This window comes from Aquarana catesbeiana, linkage group LG11, assembly GCF_042186555.1.
Source record: "Aquarana catesbeiana isolate 2022-GZ linkage group LG11, ASM4218655v1, whole genome shotgun sequence".
In the NCBI taxonomy this organism is placed as follows: domain Eukaryota; kingdom Metazoa; phylum Chordata; class Amphibia; order Anura; family Ranidae; genus Aquarana; species Aquarana catesbeiana.
In genome coordinates, this window is record NC_133334.1 from 192,672,964 (window position 1) to 192,691,166 (window position 18,203).

The window sequence follows — 18,203 nt, forward strand, 5'->3', positions numbered from 1 at the left end:
TGGTTAACCCCTTCACTGCCAGTGTCATTTACACAGTAATCAGTGCATTTTTAATCGCACTGATCGCTGTATAAATGACAGTGGTCCCAAAAATGTGTCAAAAATTTCCGACATGTCCGCCATAACGTCGCAGTCACAATAAAAATCGCTGATCGCCACCATTACTAGTAAAAAAAAAAAAATTATTAATAAAAATGCCATAAAACTATCCCCTATTTAGTAAACGCTATAACTTTTGCGCAAACCAATCAATAAACGCTTATTTCCATTTTTTTTTTTTTTTTTTTTTTTTTTACCAAAAATATGTAGAAGAATACGATCGGCCTAAACTGAGGAAAAAAAAATGTTTTTTTATATATTTTTGGGGGATAATTATTATAGCAAAATGTAAAAAATAATGCGTTTTTTTAAAAATTGTCGCTCTTATTTTGTTTATAGCGCAAAAAATAAAAATCGCAGAGGCGATCAAATACCACCAAAAGAAAGCTCTATTTGTGGGAAAAAAAGGACGTCAATTTTGTTTGGGAGCCATGTCGCACGACCGCGCAATTGTCAGTTAAAGCGACGCAGTGCCGAATCGCAAAAAACGCTCTGGTCAGGAAGGGGGTAAAATCTTCCGTGGCTGAAGTGGTTAAACTCCCTGCCGTGTATAAAGTCTTATCCCTATTGTGGGGTCACCAGTAGGGATGAGCCGAACACCCCCCGGTTTGGTTCGTACCAGACCCTGCGAACGGACCGAAAATTCACGCGAACTTTAAAACCCCATTGAAGTCTATGGGACTCAAACGTTCGAAATCAGAAGTGCTAAATTTAAAGGCTAATTTGCATGGTATTGTCCTAAAAAGGGTTTGGGGACCCGGGTCCTGCCCCAGGGGACATGTATCAATGCATAAAAAAAGTTTTAAAAACGGACATTTTTTTTCGGGAGCAGTGATTTTAATGATGCTTAAAGTGAAAAAAAGTGAAATATTCCTTTAAATATCCTACCTGGGGGGTGTCTATAGTATGCCTGTAAAGTGGCACGTGTTTCCTGGGCTTAGAACAGTCCCTGCACAAAATGACATTTTTAAAGGAATAAAAGTCATTTAAAACTGCTTGCGGCTTTAATGTAATGTCGGGTCCCGGCAATATGGATGAAAATCAGTGAGACAAACGGCATGGGTACCCCCCACCCCCCAGACCATTACCAGGCCCTTTGGGTCTTGTATGGATATTAAGGGGAACCGTGCACCCAAATTAAAAAAAGGAAAGGCGTGGGGCCCCCAGGCCCTATATACTCTGAACAGCAGCATACAGGCGGTGCAAACAAGACAGGGACTGTAGGTTTGTTGTTAAGTAGAATCTGTTTGTAATTTTGAACTGGTACATTTTTAAAGTGTAGCTCCAGCCAAAAAAATCTATTTTTAAGCTTTTTGGAAAACATAGGGAAGGGTTATCACCCCTGTGACATTTGTTTTGCTGTCTGTGCACCTCTTCAGAAGATTTCACCTCACTTTCTGTCCAAATGACAAATGTTTTTTGACAATTTGGGGATTTTAGTAAAACATGGGTTGGTGATAAAGCATCAGAGGAGAGGAGACACGCTTTTCCCATATTAACTCTTACAGGAGAGAATTTCCCTTCCTAGGGGTAGATTTAATCTCACTTCCTGTTGTCTCCTTCCGTTTGCAAGTAGGAGTCGTTTGTAAGTTGGATGTTTGAAAGTAGGGGCCTGCCCTATATACTCTGCAGAAATTGCGGCCTTAGGTGTTGGTGTTGTTGGGCGCAGGAATGGGCTCTGCTGTGAAATATTAGATCAAGAATTGTAATTACATGCAACTGTTGAACAGGGGCAGAAAAATTGGGCCTTTGGTGGTGGTGCTGGTGCCACAACACTGTAAGTCCTCACAGTTACTCTTGGTGGGCGCAGAAACAGGCTCTGCTGTGAAATATTAGATCAAGAATTGTAATTACATGTCCCTGTTGAACAGGGGCAGAAAAATTGGGCCTTAGGCACTGGTGCCACAATACTGCAACCCCTCACAGATACTCTAGTTGGAGCACATGAATGAGCCCTCCTGCAAAATATTGCATCAAAAATTGGGCCTTAGGTACTGGTGCTGGTGCCACAACACTACAACCCCTCACAAATACTCTAGTTGAGCGCAACAATGAACCCTCCTTCCAAAATATTGCATCAAAAATTGTAATTACACGCCCCTGTTAAGCAGGGGCTGAAAAATTGGGCCTTAGCCACTGGTGGCGGTGCCCAGAACAAAAAATATTCTTACAAGCTATCAGCATGATCATTGAGGAGGAAGAGTATAGTCACTCAGCATCACAGGATATTCACTCAGCATCAGCATAGGCAGTCTTGAAGTGATCTGACATTTCAAAAAAAATTATTCGGTTACATCAGCATCAGGTGCTTGGTAGCTGGTGGTGATCCAAGACTGATTCATTTTTTTGAAGGTCAGTCGATCGACCGAGTCTGTGGACAGGCGCACCCTGTGATCGGTTACAAAGCCTCCAGCAGCACTGAATGTGCGTTCCGAAATAACGCTGGATGCAGGACAGGCCAGTTGCTCAATTGCATACTGTGCAAGCTCTGGTCAGTGATCCATCCTCAAGACCCAGTAACCCAGAGGATTTTCAGTGGGAAAGGTGTCCAAGTCAGATCTTGCCCCTAGGTATTCCTGCACCATGTAAAACAGATGCTGGTGATGGTTGCTGGAACCGATCATACCTTGGGGCTGCGGACTAAAAAATTGTCTGAACGCATCGGTCAGACGGCCACCTTCTCCACCGCTCCTTCTTTGACTGACCGAAGCCTCAGCAACACGTTGTCCAGGAACAGGAGTTTGTAACCTCCCAGTCGCTGGGAACGCGTTGCACAGACCTTTCTGCAAGGCCTCCCAGAGATGTTTCATCCTCTGCGATGGCAAGATAAGGTCCGCAACTTTACCCTTGTAACATGGATCAAGGAGGGTTGCCAGCCAATATTGATCCCTCTCCTTGATACCACTATTACGAGGATCCTTCCGAAGGCTTTGCAGGATCAGGGAGGCCATGCAGTGTAGGTTTGCTGAGGCATTCAGTCCGGAGTCCTCTGGGTCACTAAGGACGACATGATCCGCAGCCACCTCCTCACAGCCACGTACAAGTCCATGGGTTTCTTGGGACTGTAAATGATCCCTTAAAGACTGCTGCTGATGCTGAGTGCCAGGTTCCACCTGCATGCTGACACAATAATCATCTTCATCCTCCTCCTCCTCGTCCTCTTCCTGTGTGATCGGCGGGCATGCAGGAACACTGTCTGGATAAAGGGGGCCTTGAGAGCTAAGAAAGTCCTCCTCTTCCTGCCTCTGTTCTGCCTCAAGTGCCCTGTCCATTATTCCACGCAGCGTGTGCTCCAACAGATGGACAAGGGGGACAGTGTCACTGATGCATGCACTGTCACTGCTCACCATCCTCCTGGCCTCCTCAAATGGTGACAGGACAGTGCATGCATCCCTGATCATGGCCCACTGGCGTGGGGGAAAAAAAAACAAGCTCCCCTGACCCTGTCCTGGTGCCATAGTCGCACAGGTACTCATTGATGGCCCTCTGCTGCATGTGCAGCTGCTGCAGCATGGCCAACGTTGCGTTCCATCTGATGAGCATGTCAAAGATTAGGCGGTTGTTGTGCAGGTCAAATTCCTTTTGGAGGTCAGCCAGGCGAGCACTGGCATTATATGACCTGCAGAAATGCACACAGACTTTCCTGGACTGCCTCAGGACACCCTGTAAGCCCGGATACCTGCCCAAGAACCGCTGCACCACCAAGTTAAGGACGTGAGCCAAACAGGGCACATGGGTCAGTTGTCCCTGTCAGAGGGCGGAGAGGAGGTTGGTGCTATTGTCGCAAACCACCATACCTGCTGTTATGCCCCTCACTACACGTGACTGAGGTGTATTCGGGCACACTGTTAACTCCTCTCATACCAATGCATTCCAGTAGGCGCAGAATCCTTTTGAACTTTTATTGATACAAGATAGAGTAAAACTGTAACAGATACAGACAAAATGCGATTAATAAAGATCATACAATTAGTGCCTCCCTATCTATCTATCTAGCTGAAGATAAAATTAGTAAACATACCAAAGATGGATCCGGATGGCTAACGTAGAGCTTAGCAGCAGATGTGTATGCTTCCATGGTAAGAAAAGATGAAAATGGTGGAGGAAGCTGATGCAAGGCCTGATGGGATTGAAAGTACGGAGGCTTTCATGTACCAAATCTAACCAGCTATACTAAATGACTACATGAAATAGATATAGCGCAGTTATGCAAAATGGTCACTAGATGGCAGCATAGAGCAATCTAAGTAAATCAAAATGTCAATAGGAAAATCACAAGCCTTATTAAAGAAGGCATGACACTCCCCGCTTGGTTTCCCACGGATACCACACATCATGGCACTCCAGAGGAGAATAACGAAATAAGTTCAGAAACAGGTCTGAGGAAAAGTTTAGGCTGGCCTTGCCTAATGACTTTGAGCTCGACTTTCCTGATGTTTCCATCTTCACTGGGAAACACTTGGGTTATCAGACCCAAAGGCCACTCATTTCTCCTCGATTGAGAGTCTTTCATGAGAACGATGGCGCCAGGCTGTAAGTTGGGTTTGCTGTCTTGCCACTTGTTCCTGGTCTGTAGATTAGACAAGTATTGTTTCTTCCACTTGTTCCAAAAGGTGTCAGCTAACACTTGTACTCTTTTCCATTGACATCTGTATAAGTCCTTTGTGTCCAGATTGACTGGAGGAGCTGTGATCACCTCAACTTTCTGAGTGAGCAAAGTGGAAGGTGTAAGCAAGAAAGGATCATTAGGTATAGATGTCAAAGGTCTGGCATTCATTACAGCTGATACTTCAGCCATGAAGGTTGTCAGAGTCTCATGTGTGAGTTTTGAAGTTCCCAAATGTAGAAACATTGAATCTAGGATTCTTCGAGCAATACCAATCATACGCTCCCAGGCACCTCCCATGTGAGAAGAGTGTGGGGGGTTAAATGTCCATTTACAACCCTGTTCTGAAAGGTATCTCTATACACGTTCTGTGTCTAGGTTTGAAGTGATATTCAATTCTTTGCAAGCTCCAACAAAGTTGGTTCCTCTATCAGAGTGTATGTGTTTGACAGGGCCTCTAATAGAGATGAAACGTCTCAGGGCATTGAAAAGCTGGATGTGTCTAAGGACTCAGTTACTTCTATGTGTACAGCTCTAATGCACATACAAGTAAACATGACAGCCCAACGTTTGCTGTTGGCACTGCCTCCTCTGGTTTGTCGTGTGATGACAGCCCAAGGCCCAAACACATCAAGGCCGACGTTTGTGAAAGGGGGTTCTGTACTGAGTCGGTCTGCAGGAAGGTTGGCCATTTTTTGGGTTTGAAACATACCATGAAGTTTACGACAGGTGATACATTTGAAAATGGTTTTACTCACAAGTCTCTTGGCTCCCACTATCCAGAGTCCAGCTGCATGCAAGGCTCCTTCGGTGAACAAACGTCCTTGGTGTTTTATCTGTGTGTGGTAGAATTCCACAAGTAAAGACGCAACATGGTTGTTTGGTATTATGATAGGATTACTTTCACCACTATCAAGTCCTACATTTGAAATACACCCTCCAACTCTTAACAGTCCTTCATTGTCTATAAAGGGGTTGAGTTTCCTTAGAGGACAGTTCTTTGGAATGTTCTTGCGATTTTGAAGACATTCTAGTGTTACTGCATAAGTCTCTTGTTGGACACAGCAGATGATTACATTTTTTGCTTCTGTGAGTTCATCTACTGTATATGGTTTGTGGCAGTAATGCCAACCTTTGAAACAACTTGGTCTTGTAAGGGTACGTTTAAAGGATCTGGCTACGTGAACCAAGCAAGCAGTAGCTCTTTGTAAGGCCTTCCAAGTGGAGAATTTGAGGAAGCGCTTGGATCCCAACAGTTGGTTAGAAATTGTTGTATGTAGTGTGGAAACCTGAGGACGGATATCTGAGTCAGATTCAGGTTCTAGCATATGTCTCCCTTACTGGAGTAGTAGGCACTGACTTGTACAGGAAGGGTGGTCCTGTGAGCCATGTAGTGTCTTTGAGACGGGATGCTGGTACAGACCTTGTAGCATGATCTGCTGGGTTATGATCAGTTGAGACATAATGCCACTGGGTGGGCTGTGTCGACTTCCTGATTCTTAGGACTCTGTTGTGTACATAGACATAGAATCTCCTACTTTCGTTGTAAATGTAACCCAACACTAAATTGCTGTCTGTGTAAAACTCTGTGTCCTCGAGTTCTAGATCCATCTCAAATGTAATAAGTTCTGCTATTTCTACTGCTAGTACAGCAGCACACAGTTCCAATCTTGGAATGGTGGTTTCAGGACATGGTGCTAGCTTGGCTTTGCCCATAACAAACCCAATATGAACTTGGCCCTCGATGTCTACTGACTTGAGGTAGGTTACTGCTCCCATTGCTTTAACTGAAGCATCGCAGAATACACATAACTTTGTAGACTGAACCCTTGTGGGAGGAAAGTGGGTGTATGGTCTATGTACGTGTAGGTTGGATAAAGTCTTTAAAGAACCTCTCCATGTTACCCATAATGTCTCTTTCTCAGGAGGTAGTGGAGAATCCCAATCACATGTGTCTGCAGTAAGCTCTCTAAGCAGAATCTTACTTTGGATGGTAATTGGTGCTGCAAACCTGAGTGGATCATACAGGCTGTTGATGGTGGATAAGACACCTCGCCGTGTGAAGGGCTTTGTCTCTTGGTCAACCTGAAAGGTAAGGGTGTCAGACTTGAGGTTCCAGTTGAGTCCTAGGCTGCGTTGCATAGGAAGGGAGTCTGTAGCTAAGTCCAGATCTTTGAAGTCACTGGCATAATCTTGGGAAGGGAAGGCCTCCATGACGACCTTGCTGTTTGATGCTATCTTATGCAGTCTGAGATTTGAAGAGGCAAGCGTGCTTTGAGTCTTCTTGATTAGACTTATTGCAGCTTCAGGTGAAGAAAGGGATTTCAGACCGTCATCTACATAAAAGTCTCTTTCAATAAACTGTGTAACGTCTTTCTCACCTTCTTGGGCAGATAGCTTAAGTCCATAGATGGCAACAGCAGGAGATGGACTGTTACCAAAAACGTGCACTTTCATGCGGTATTCTGTAATGTTTTTAGTAGGGTCATTGTCTTTGAACCATAGGAATCTCAAGAAGTTCCTGTGTTCTTCCTTGACTTGGAAGCTGTGGAACATTTGCTGAATGTCTGCAACTATGGTAACTGCTTCTTTGCGGAATCTGATGAGAACACCAAGAAGTGTGTTGTTGAGATCTAGTCCCTTTAGGAGGACATCATTTAATGAGACCCCTTGATGCTGTGAGCTGGAGTCAAACACTACCCGGATTTTACCTGGCTTCTTGGGGTGGTAGACACCGAAGATTGGTAGGTACCAGCACTCTTCATTGTCTTTTAGAGGTGGGGCTATCTCAGCATGGTCATCCTCAAACATCTTACTCATAAATGAGAACAAATGCCCTTTCATTTCTGTTTTTCTTTGAAAATTGGATCTGAGGGAAGAAAAGCATTTCAAAGCTTGTTCTCTGTTGTTAGCAAGACGGGGTCTCTGCGCTTTGAAAGGTAGGGGTGCCACCCAGCTGTTTTCGTTGGTTTTGTAGAATCCCTGTCTCATTATCTCCAAGAAGATATGATCTTCAATAGATGGGCCAATTTTGTGATCTTCTTTAGTCCTTTGGAAAACTGAGCACCCTAAATGATCTCTGTCTTTATGACAAAGAAGATTAGCGGTGTAAGGGCTGGAATGAATTACACTGGCAGGCTTCTCTCTTACAAGGAATCTGTTGGTGCAAGGCTGAAATAGGGATGGACGCCCGCCTTCTAGTGTCTTTGTAAAGAGAGAGTTCACGCTGGTTGGTTTGTGAACACTCCCTAGGCATACGTTGCCTATGATGACCCATCCTAGATCTAGTTTCTGGGCATAAGGGGAATTGTGAGGACCATTGATTTGTTTTCTCACCTTGTGAACTCTGATGATGTCCCTCCCAAGGAGAAGCGCTATCTCGGCCTGGGGATCCAGTTCAGGGATGAGATGTGCTATGCCCTTCAGATGCCCGTGATGAAGTGCCACCTCTGGTGTAGGGATCTCCTCTCTATCCGTTGGGAACTGATTACACTCGATTAGAGTTGGCAGAGGCAGGGTTGTCTGACCATCAAAGGATTCGATTTGGTAACCAATGGCTCTTCTCCCAGTTTCTTCACTTACCCCTGTACAAGTCTTAAGTAAGTATGAAGAGCCGGCTTCCTTGATTTTGAAAGTGTCAAAGAAGGCTGAGCTGGCGAGTGATCTGTTGCTTTGATCATCCAGGATCACGTATAGCTTCACTGCCTTTTCTCTGCGACCCATGGGGTAAACTGTGACAAAACAAATCTTAGAGCAGGATTTGTTAGACAGACCTTCTCCACAGACTTGGGTGCACCGGGGTGTAACTACAGGAGGTACTGTGTCTTGTTCCCCGCCATGCTCTTCCACTGTGGGTGAGGGGGTAAGAGTCCATGGCGCTGGCCCTGGATGTAGAGCTGTGTTGTGCTCTGAGCTGTTGCACTTAGAGCAGTTGATGCTCACCTTACAGTCTTTCCCAAGGTGAGAAGTTGATGCGCAGCACCTGTAACAAAGTCTGTTTTCCTTGAGTAAGGTTCTGCGATCTTGGAGAGTCTTTTCTCTAAAACCTCTGCACTTTGACAACGAATGAGGCTTCTTGTGAAGAGGACACTCTCTGCTTGGATCCTGTGTTGGAGATACACTTGTTTTGCGTACTGTAACAGGTGCGTCTTTGAAGTTGCGGGTTAGAGCAGGCTTACTTGACCTAGGGTGAGCAGAGTCAGATGATGAGATGTCAAAACTAGGATCATTTTTAACCTTTGCTTGATAGCGAATAAAGTCTACAAAATAAGAGAATGGTGGGAAGGGGACGTTGTGCTTTTGCTTGTATTTGGAGCCTCGTGAAATCCAGGTTTCTTGAAGGCTGTAAGGTAGCTTTTGCACTATAGAGTTAATGCCACGGGCTGTGTCCAAAAAGGCAAGGCCTGGCAAGTCTCCTTCTGCTTTGGCTATTTAGAGTTCTGTCACTAGGTCACTCAATTCTCTCAGCTTCTCGTAGCCTTTGTTAGGAATCCTGGGAAAGTCCTCTATTCTTTTAAAAAGAGAGTTTTCTATAACTTTTGGGGAACGGTAACATTCATCAACCCTTTCCCATATCATGCTCAGCTCTCTGGTTGGGTAATTAATGTTAATGTCTCTGATTCTCCTTGCATGCTCTGACGACTCATTCCCCAGCCAATTGACTAAGAGATTGGCTTCTTCACTTGCATTTAGCTCAAGGTCTCTAGTTGCATTTCTGAAGGATGAACGCCATGCTCTATAACTTTCAGGGCGATCGTTAAACTTTGCAAGTCCCTTTGCTAACAGTTCACGTCGTGCTAAGAACTTGAAGAAATCTGACATACCTTGATCGTTGTGTGAGTAGCCAGGGGGCGCTCTGTTGTGCCAGGAACCTGGTGGGTATTTGCGGTCATCAGAGATACAGTCGCTGTGTCTTTTAACCCGTCGTTCTTCATTTTCAATTTGGTCAACTGTGACGTAGTGTTTTGATAGCCTGACTGCAGAATGTGCTGAAAACTGACTGAGTGCGGGTTTACTTTTTTGCTTGACGTAAGGCCTGTGAATGGCAGGGGTTGATTCCGCTCTCGGTGCTGTAAGTGGGGAGTTGTCTGGTTCGGCGCGTCGCCGCACATATTCTGAGGTACGCTCTGTACCGTCATCAGGAACGGATTTTCTTTCAAGTACGTTGCTGAGCTGCTCACTGGTGGGCTTTGCAAGTTCTTCTAAGATGTCTGCCTCGGCCGCAGCAGCCGCTGACTCCTTCTCTGCAGCTAGTTCCTCCAATGCAGTTTCCATACGTAACTTTTCTAATTTAAGTTGCATCTCGGCAAATGCAGCTTTTATTTCTTTTTCGGCGAATGTAGCTTTTATTTTGGCCTCCTTTGCCGCAAAGTCAGCTTTTACTTTTGCAGATTCCGCCTTTGCGCGGGCAATGGCAATTGTTTCGCTTTTCACTGACCTCCTTGTGCTCATGGAGTAAACTTCTGACCTTGTTGTGAAGTGCTCTGACTTTGTCTGTGACATGGTGTCCGGCTATATGGAAGCTGATAACACTGCTGTATTACTGGCGTTCTGTATGATAGCTGTGCTTAGAAGCCTTTGCTTTGCTGCTGTTCTGTATGCCAGCCGTGCTTAGAAGCCTTCGTTTTACTGTTATGCCCCTCACTACACGTGACTGAGGTGTATTCGGGCACACTGTTAACTACTCGCATTCCAGTAGGCGCAGAATCCTTTTGAACTTTTATTGATACAAGATAGAGTAAAACTGTAACAGATACAGACAAAATGCGATTAATAAAGATCATACAATTAGTGCCTCCCTATCTATCTAGCTGAGGATACAATTAGTAAACATACCGAAGATGGATCCGGATGGCTAACGTAGAGCTTAGCAGCAGATGTGTATGCTTCCATGGTAAGAAAAGATGAAAATGGTGGAGGAAGCTGATGCAAGGCCTGATGGGATTGAAAGTACGGAGGCTTTCATGTACCAAATCTAACCAGCTATACTAAATGACTACATGAAATAGATATAGCGCAGTTATGCAAAATGGTCACGAGATGGCAGCATAGAGCAATCTAATTAAATCAAAAAGTCAATAGGAAAATCACAAGCCTTATTAAAGAAGGCATGACACCTGCCTTAAGCTGGCGTGGCGTCAACCACCTCTGAACCTGCCCCTGCAGAGCTGACAGAATCTCTGCCCCAGTGTGGCTCCTGTCCCCCAAGCACACCAGCTCAAGCACCAAATGGAATCTTTTGGCCTGCGTGCTTGCGTAGCCCCTTGTCCAAAGACAAATCAGCACAGGAAGAGGCCATGGAGGAAGAAGAGGAGGGGGTGGAGGAGAGAGGTGTGGCAGAATCATCACTAGTAGTATTTTGGAGGCGTGGTTGCGGAACAACCTCCAACACTACTGCACCCTGTCCTGCATCCTTCCCAGCTGCCAGAAGAGTCACCTAGTGCACGGTGGAAGATAGGTAACGTCCCTGTCCATGCCTGCTGGATCCTGAGTCCGCGGTAATATGCACCTTACCGCTGACTGCCTTGTCCAGCGAGGCCAAGACATTGCCTTCCACATGCCGGTAGAGAGCTGGAATCGCCTTCCATGAGAAAAAGTGGCGTTTGGCATCCTGCCACTGAGGAACCGCACATTCCACAAACTCATGGAAGGGGGCAGAGTCTACCAACTGAAAAGGTAGCAGTTGAAGTGCTAGCAATTTAGCCAAGCTAGCATTCAACCGCTGGGCATGTGGATGGCTGGGAGTGAACTTCTTTCGGTGGTGCAGCAGCTGTGGCAGGGAAATTTGCCTGGTACAATCTGACGTCGGTGTACCGATAGCAGATTGCCCACAAGTACTTGGCTCTGACACACCTAATTCTACACCTTCATTCCTCTCAGTGCAGGTTTCAGAGAGGACTGAAGGAATAGTGGGGTTGGAGATCCCAGCTGATGAGAAGCAAGGAAAGGTCCTCTTTGTTCTTTGGTGTGGGTCTTTTAGGTATGCTTGCCAATGAACTGCATGGCAGGTCAACATATGTCTGGTCAAGTATGTGGTGCTCAAGCGGGAGATGTTTTGGCCACGCGAGATACGCTTGAGACATATCTTGCAAATAGCAGCGGTGGGATCTGATGCACTCATCTCAAAAAAGGCCCACACCAAAGAACTTTTGGAATAACGCGCAGAGACAGCAGCGCACTGCACATGCGGAGCTCTGCGGTGTGATGCAGTCAGTGTGCTGCCCTTAAACTGGCCCCTGGAGGGCATCCTGCCTCGTTGGTGATGTGCCTTATCCTTGTCCTCCTCCTCTCTCCTATCAGGCACCCACGTGGAGTCAGTGACCTCATCATCCCCTCCCTCCTCATCATTGGAGCAAAGCTGGCAGTATGCTGCAGCAGGGGGAACATGACTGCCAGATTGCTGTCCTTCTTGTGCAGCCCCTCTCTCTGGGCTCACGTTACTGCCTTCCTCTAGTACCATCAGCGGAGCCTTCAAAATGCTAGGCATCCTCCTGGAGCATGTACCCAACAGTGTGGTTAAATAGTTCGGGGGACTCCTCAGGAGGACATGGTGGGGCTAGGGAAGGAGTTACTGATGCCATTGAGCTGAGGGAAGAGGCCACATTGGCAGCTGCTTTTGCCAGACAAAGTACCCTGAGCCTGGGTGAGAGAGAATGAGGAGGATGAAGACGGCTTGGTCATCCACTCTACCAAGTCTTCCGCATGTTGCGGCTCAACGGGGCCAGCTGCCAAAAAAAAGGACAAGTGTGTCCCACAGCCATGTGCTGATGAGGATGACTCGTCTCCACAACCAACACTGTTGCCTCTAGACACAGAGCCTGCTTTCCCTCTTTTATTGGCTTGTAACTGTCTGCCTCTCCTTGTTGGCCTTACAGACATACTAATGGCCTGCAGTGAGATGTAGCTGCACAAAGCTGGGATCTAGATATATATACTGATACTGCAGCTAGCAGAATCAACTGCCTGCCTGTAGTATTATTAGTATGTGAACACCTGCAATTGTCTCCAGGTAGCTTTAGGTGCACACTGTGCAGATGACACAGTACACTAACTGTAAATACTGTAGCTGCTTTCCTGTGGTATTAATAGGATCAGAAGAACATCGCTAATTTTCTTCAGGTAGGTTTAGGTGCACACTGTGCAGAGGACACAGTACACTAACTGTAAACACTGTAGCTGCCTGCCTGTGGTATTAATAGGATCAGAAGAACACCGCTAATTTTCTTCAGGTAGCTTTAGGTGCACACTGTGCAGAGGACACAGTACACTAACTGTAAATACTGTAGCTGCCTGCCTGTGGTATTAATAGGAGCAGAACAACAGCAATTTTCTTCAGGTGGCTTAAGGTGCACACTGTGCAGATGACGCAGTACACTAACTGTAAATACTGTAGCTGCCTGCCTGTGGTATTAATATAGGATCAGAAGAACACCACCAATTTAATTCAGGTAACTTTAGGTGCACACTGTGCAGAGGACACAGTACACTAACTGTAAATATTGTAGGTGCCTGCCTGTGGTATTAATAGGAGCAGAACAACAGCAATTGTCTCCAGGTAGCTTTAGGTGCACACTGTGCAGAGGACACAATACACTAATTTGTAAATATTGCAGCTGCCTGCGGTACTGTACTAATAGGATGGGAAGAACACCACTAATTTTCTCCAGGTAGCTTTAGGTGCACACTCTGCAGAGGATACAGTACACTAACTGTAAATACTGTAGCTGCCTGCCTGTGGTATTAATAGAAGCAGAACAACAGCAATTTTCTTCAGGTGACTTTAGGTGCACCCTGTGCAGAGGACGCACTACACTAACTGTAAATACTGTAGCTGCCTGCCTGTGGTATTAATAGGATCAAAAGAACACCACTAATTTTCTTCAGGTAGCTTTAGGTGCACACTGTGCAGAGGATGCACTACACTAATTTGTAAATACTGCAGCTGCCTTCGGTACTGTACTAATAGGATCAGAAGAACACCACCAATTTTCTTCAGGTAGCTTTAGGTGCACACTGTGCAGAGGACACACTACACTAACTTGTAAATACTACAGCTGCCTGCAATACTAATAGGATCAGAAGAACACTACCAATTTTCTTCAGGTAGCTTTAGGTGCACACTGTGCAGAGGATGCACTACACTAACTGTAAATACTGTAGCTAATAGGACTAATAGGATCAGAAGAACACCAGCAATTTTCTTCAGGTAGCTGTAAATACTGTAAAAACGCCTGCCTGTCAGTAGGAAGAGAATAACAGGAACAGATCTAGCTAAACTGAATACAGTGTGTGTGTAATATATATATATATATATATATATATATATATATATATATATATATATATATATATATATAATGTATATATAACACCTAGGATGTATATACAGTGGGGAAGTGGGGACGGAAAGTATTCAGACCCCCTTAAATTTTTCACTCTTTGTTATATTGCAGCCATTTGCTAAAGTCATTTAAGTTCATTTTTTCCTCAGTAATGTACACACAGCACCCCATATTGACAGAAAAACACAGAATTGTTGACATTTTTGCAGATTTATTAAAAAAGAAAAACTGAAATATCACGTGGTCCTAAGTATTCAGACCCTTTGCTGTGACACTCTTATATTTAACTCAGGTGCTGTCCATTTCTTCTGATCATACTTGAGAAGGTTCTACACCTTCATTTGAGTCCAGCTGTGTTTGATTATAATGATTGGACTTGATTAGGAAAGCCACACACCTGTCCATATAAGACTTTACAGCTCACAGTGCATGTCAGAGCTAATGAGAATCATGAGGTCAAAGGAACTGCCTGAAGAGCTCAGAAACAGAATTGTGGCAAGGCACAGATCTGGCCAAGGTTACAAAAAAATTCTTCTGCACTTATGGTTACTAAGAGCACAGTGACCTCCATTATCCTTAAATGGAAGACGTTTGGGATGACCAGAACCCTTCCTAGAGCTGGCCATCCAGCCAAACTGAGCTATCGGGGCAGAAGAGCCTTGGTGAGAGAGGTAAAGCAGAACCCAAAGATCACTGTGGCTGAGCTCCAGAGATGCAGTCGGGAGATGGGAGAAAGTTGTAGAAAGTCAATCATCACTGCAGCCCTCCACCAGTCAGGGCTTTACGGCAGAGTGGCCCAACGGAAGCTTCTCCTCAGTGCAAGACACATGAAAGCTCACATGGAGTTTGCTAAAAAACACCTGAAGGACTCCAAGATGGTGAGAAATAAAATTCTCTGGTCTGATGAGACCAAAATAGAACTTTTTGGCTTAATTCTAAGCAGTATGTGTGGAGAAAACCAGGCACTGCTCATCACCTGTTCAATACAGTCCCAACAGTGAAGCATGGTGGTAGCAGCATCATGCTGTGGGGGTGTTTTTCAGCTGCAGGGACAGGACGACTGGTTGCAATCGAGGGAAAGATAAATGCGGCTAAGTACAGGGATATCCTGGACAAAAACCTTCTCCAGAGTGCTCAGGACCTCAGACTGGGCCGAAGTTTTACCTTCCAACAAGACAACTCTGTGACTGTTCTTGAATGGCCCAGCCAGAGCCCTGACTTAAACCCAATTGAGCATCTCTGGAGAGACCTAAAAATGGCTGTCCACCAACATTTACCATCCAACCTGACAAAACTGGAGAGGATCTGCAAGGAGGAATGGCAGAGGATCCCCAAATGCAGGTGTGAAAAACTTGTTGCATCTTTCCCCAAAAGACTCATGGCTGTATTAGATCAAAAGGGTGCTTCTACTAAATACTGAGCAAAGGGTCTGAATACTTAGGACCATGTGATATTTCAGTTTTTCTTTTTTAATAAATCTGCAAAAATGTCAACAATTCTGTGTTTTTCTGTCAATATGGAGTGCTGTGTGTACATTAATGAGGAAAAAAAATGAACTTAAATGATTTTAGCAAATTGCTGCAATATAACAAAGAGTGAAAAATTTAAGGGGGTCTAAATACTTTCCGTCCCCACTGTATATACACAATACACTGTAGGTGCAGCTAACTGACTCGCCTGCCTACTCTATCTAACTTAAATCAAATGACACTGTCTCTCTGTCTATCTATCTCTCTCTCAACGCCGGAACACACTACACAGGGCCGCCGTGCAGGCAGCCTTATATAGTGTAGGGCGTGTACTAAACCCCCTGAGCCATAATTGGCCAAAGCCACCCTGGCCAATTACGGCTCTCTGTACAGACGGCGCTGTGATTGGCCAAGCATGCGGGTCATAGTGCATGCTTGGCCAATCATCAGGCAGCAATGCACTTCGATGCCGCAGTAAATTATGGGCCGTAACGCACCACTCGAATTTGGCGCGAATGGCCCATATCATTCGTAATTCGGCGAACGGCCGAACACGCGATGTTCGAGTCGAACATGGATTTGACTCGAACATGAAGCTCATCCCTAGTCACCAGTATGGCAGTTGTAAATTGAAATAATTTCCCCTCTCAAGCGTCTCTTCTCCAGAGAGTATAAGTTCAGTGCTTGCAACCTTTCTTCATAACTAATGTCCTCCAGACCCTTTATTAGCTTTGTTGCCCTTCTTTGTACTCACTCCATTTTCAGTACATCCTTTCTGAGGACTGGTGCCCAGAACTAGACAGCATACTCCAGGTGCAGCTGGACCAGAGTCTTGTAGAGTGGGAGAATGATTGCTTTATCTTTGGAGTTAATACCTTTTTTAATGCATGCAGGTCCTTTTCCATCCTAGATTTCCCCAGAGGTTCTCCCCCTAGTGTGTAGATTACATTCATATTTTTGCCACCCAAATGTATTATTTTACATATTTCAACATTAAACCTCATTTGCCATGTAGTTGCCCACCCGAATAATTTGTTCAGATCTTCTTGCACGGTTTCCACATTCTGCAGAGAAGTTATTGTCCTGCTTAACTTAATATCATCCGCAAATACAGAGATTGAACTGTTTACCCCATCCTCCAGGTCATTTATATAGAAATTAAATAGGATTGGTCCCAGCACAGAACCCTGTGGGACCCCACTACCCACCCCTGACCATTCTGAGTATTCCAAATTTATCACCACCCTCTGAACTCGCCCTTGTAGCCAATTTTCAATCCATGTACTCACCCTATGATCCATGCCAACAGACCTTATTTTGTCCATTAAAAGTTTATAGGGAACTCTGTCAAATGCTTTTGCAAAATCCAGATACACCACGTCTACGGGCCTTCCTTTATCTAGATGGTAACTCACCTCCTCATAAAAGGTTAATAGATTGGTTTGGCTAGAACGATTCTTCATGAATCCATGCTGATTACTGCTAATGATACTGTTTTCATTACTAAAATCTTGTATATAGTCCCTTCTCATTCCCTCCAAGAGCTTGCATACAATTGATGTTAGACTAATTGGTCTGTAGATCCCAGGGATGTATTTTGGGCCCTTTTTAAATATTGGTGCTACATTGGCTTTTTTCCAATCCACTGGTACCATTCAGTCAGTAAAAATTAGGAACAATGATCTGGCAATTACTTGACTAAGTTCCCTAAGTACCCTCAGGTGCAAGCCATCCGGTCCCAGTGATTTATTATGTTAAGTTTCCCAAGTCTAATTCTAATTCTGTCCTCTGTTAGCCATGAGGGCGCTTCCTGTAATGTGTCACGAGGGTAAACACTGCAGTTTTGGTTATTCCCTCATGAAGACTTATGCCGCGTACACACGGTCGGACTTTTCGTCTACAAAAGTCCAACGGACGCTGACGGACTAAAGCTGGCTGGTAATCCGATCGTGTGTGGGCTTCTCCGGACTTTCAACTGACTTTTTCAGCCTCAAATCCGACGGACTTTAGATTTGAAACATGCTTCAAATCTTTCCGACGGACTCGAGTCCGGTCGAAAAATCCGCTCGTCTGTATGCTAGTCTGACGGACAAAAACCCACGCTAGGGCAGCTATTGGCTACTGGCTATCAACTTCCTTATTTTAGTCCGGTGTACGTCATCACGTAAGAATTCGACGGACTTTTGTGTGATCGTGTGTAGGCAAGTCTGTTCGTTAAAGTCCGCCGCAAGTCCGTCGAAAGTCTGTCGGACAGGCTGTCGGACTTTTGTAGCTGAAAAGTCCGACCGTGTGTACGCCCCATAAGGAGAAGAATAAATTCAATACCTTCGCCATCTCCCCATCCTTTGTAACCAGATGTCCTTCCTCATTCTTTGTGGGGCCAATATGGTCTGTCCTCATTTTTTTACAGTTTACATACTTGAAGAATTATTGGGGATTTTTTTTGCTATCCTCATCTATGTGTTTTTCGTGTTCTATCTTAGCCGCCCTAATTACATTTCTGACTGCATTCTTTATAAAGTTTGAATGCTGATGATGATCCCTCAACCTCGTATTTTTTGAAGGCCTTCTCTTTTGCTTTTATATGCATTTTACATTGGTGTTAGGCCATCAAGGACTTTTGTTCGCTCCTTTAAATTTATTACCCAATGGGATGCACTGGCTAATGCTCTTATTTAATATGCTCTT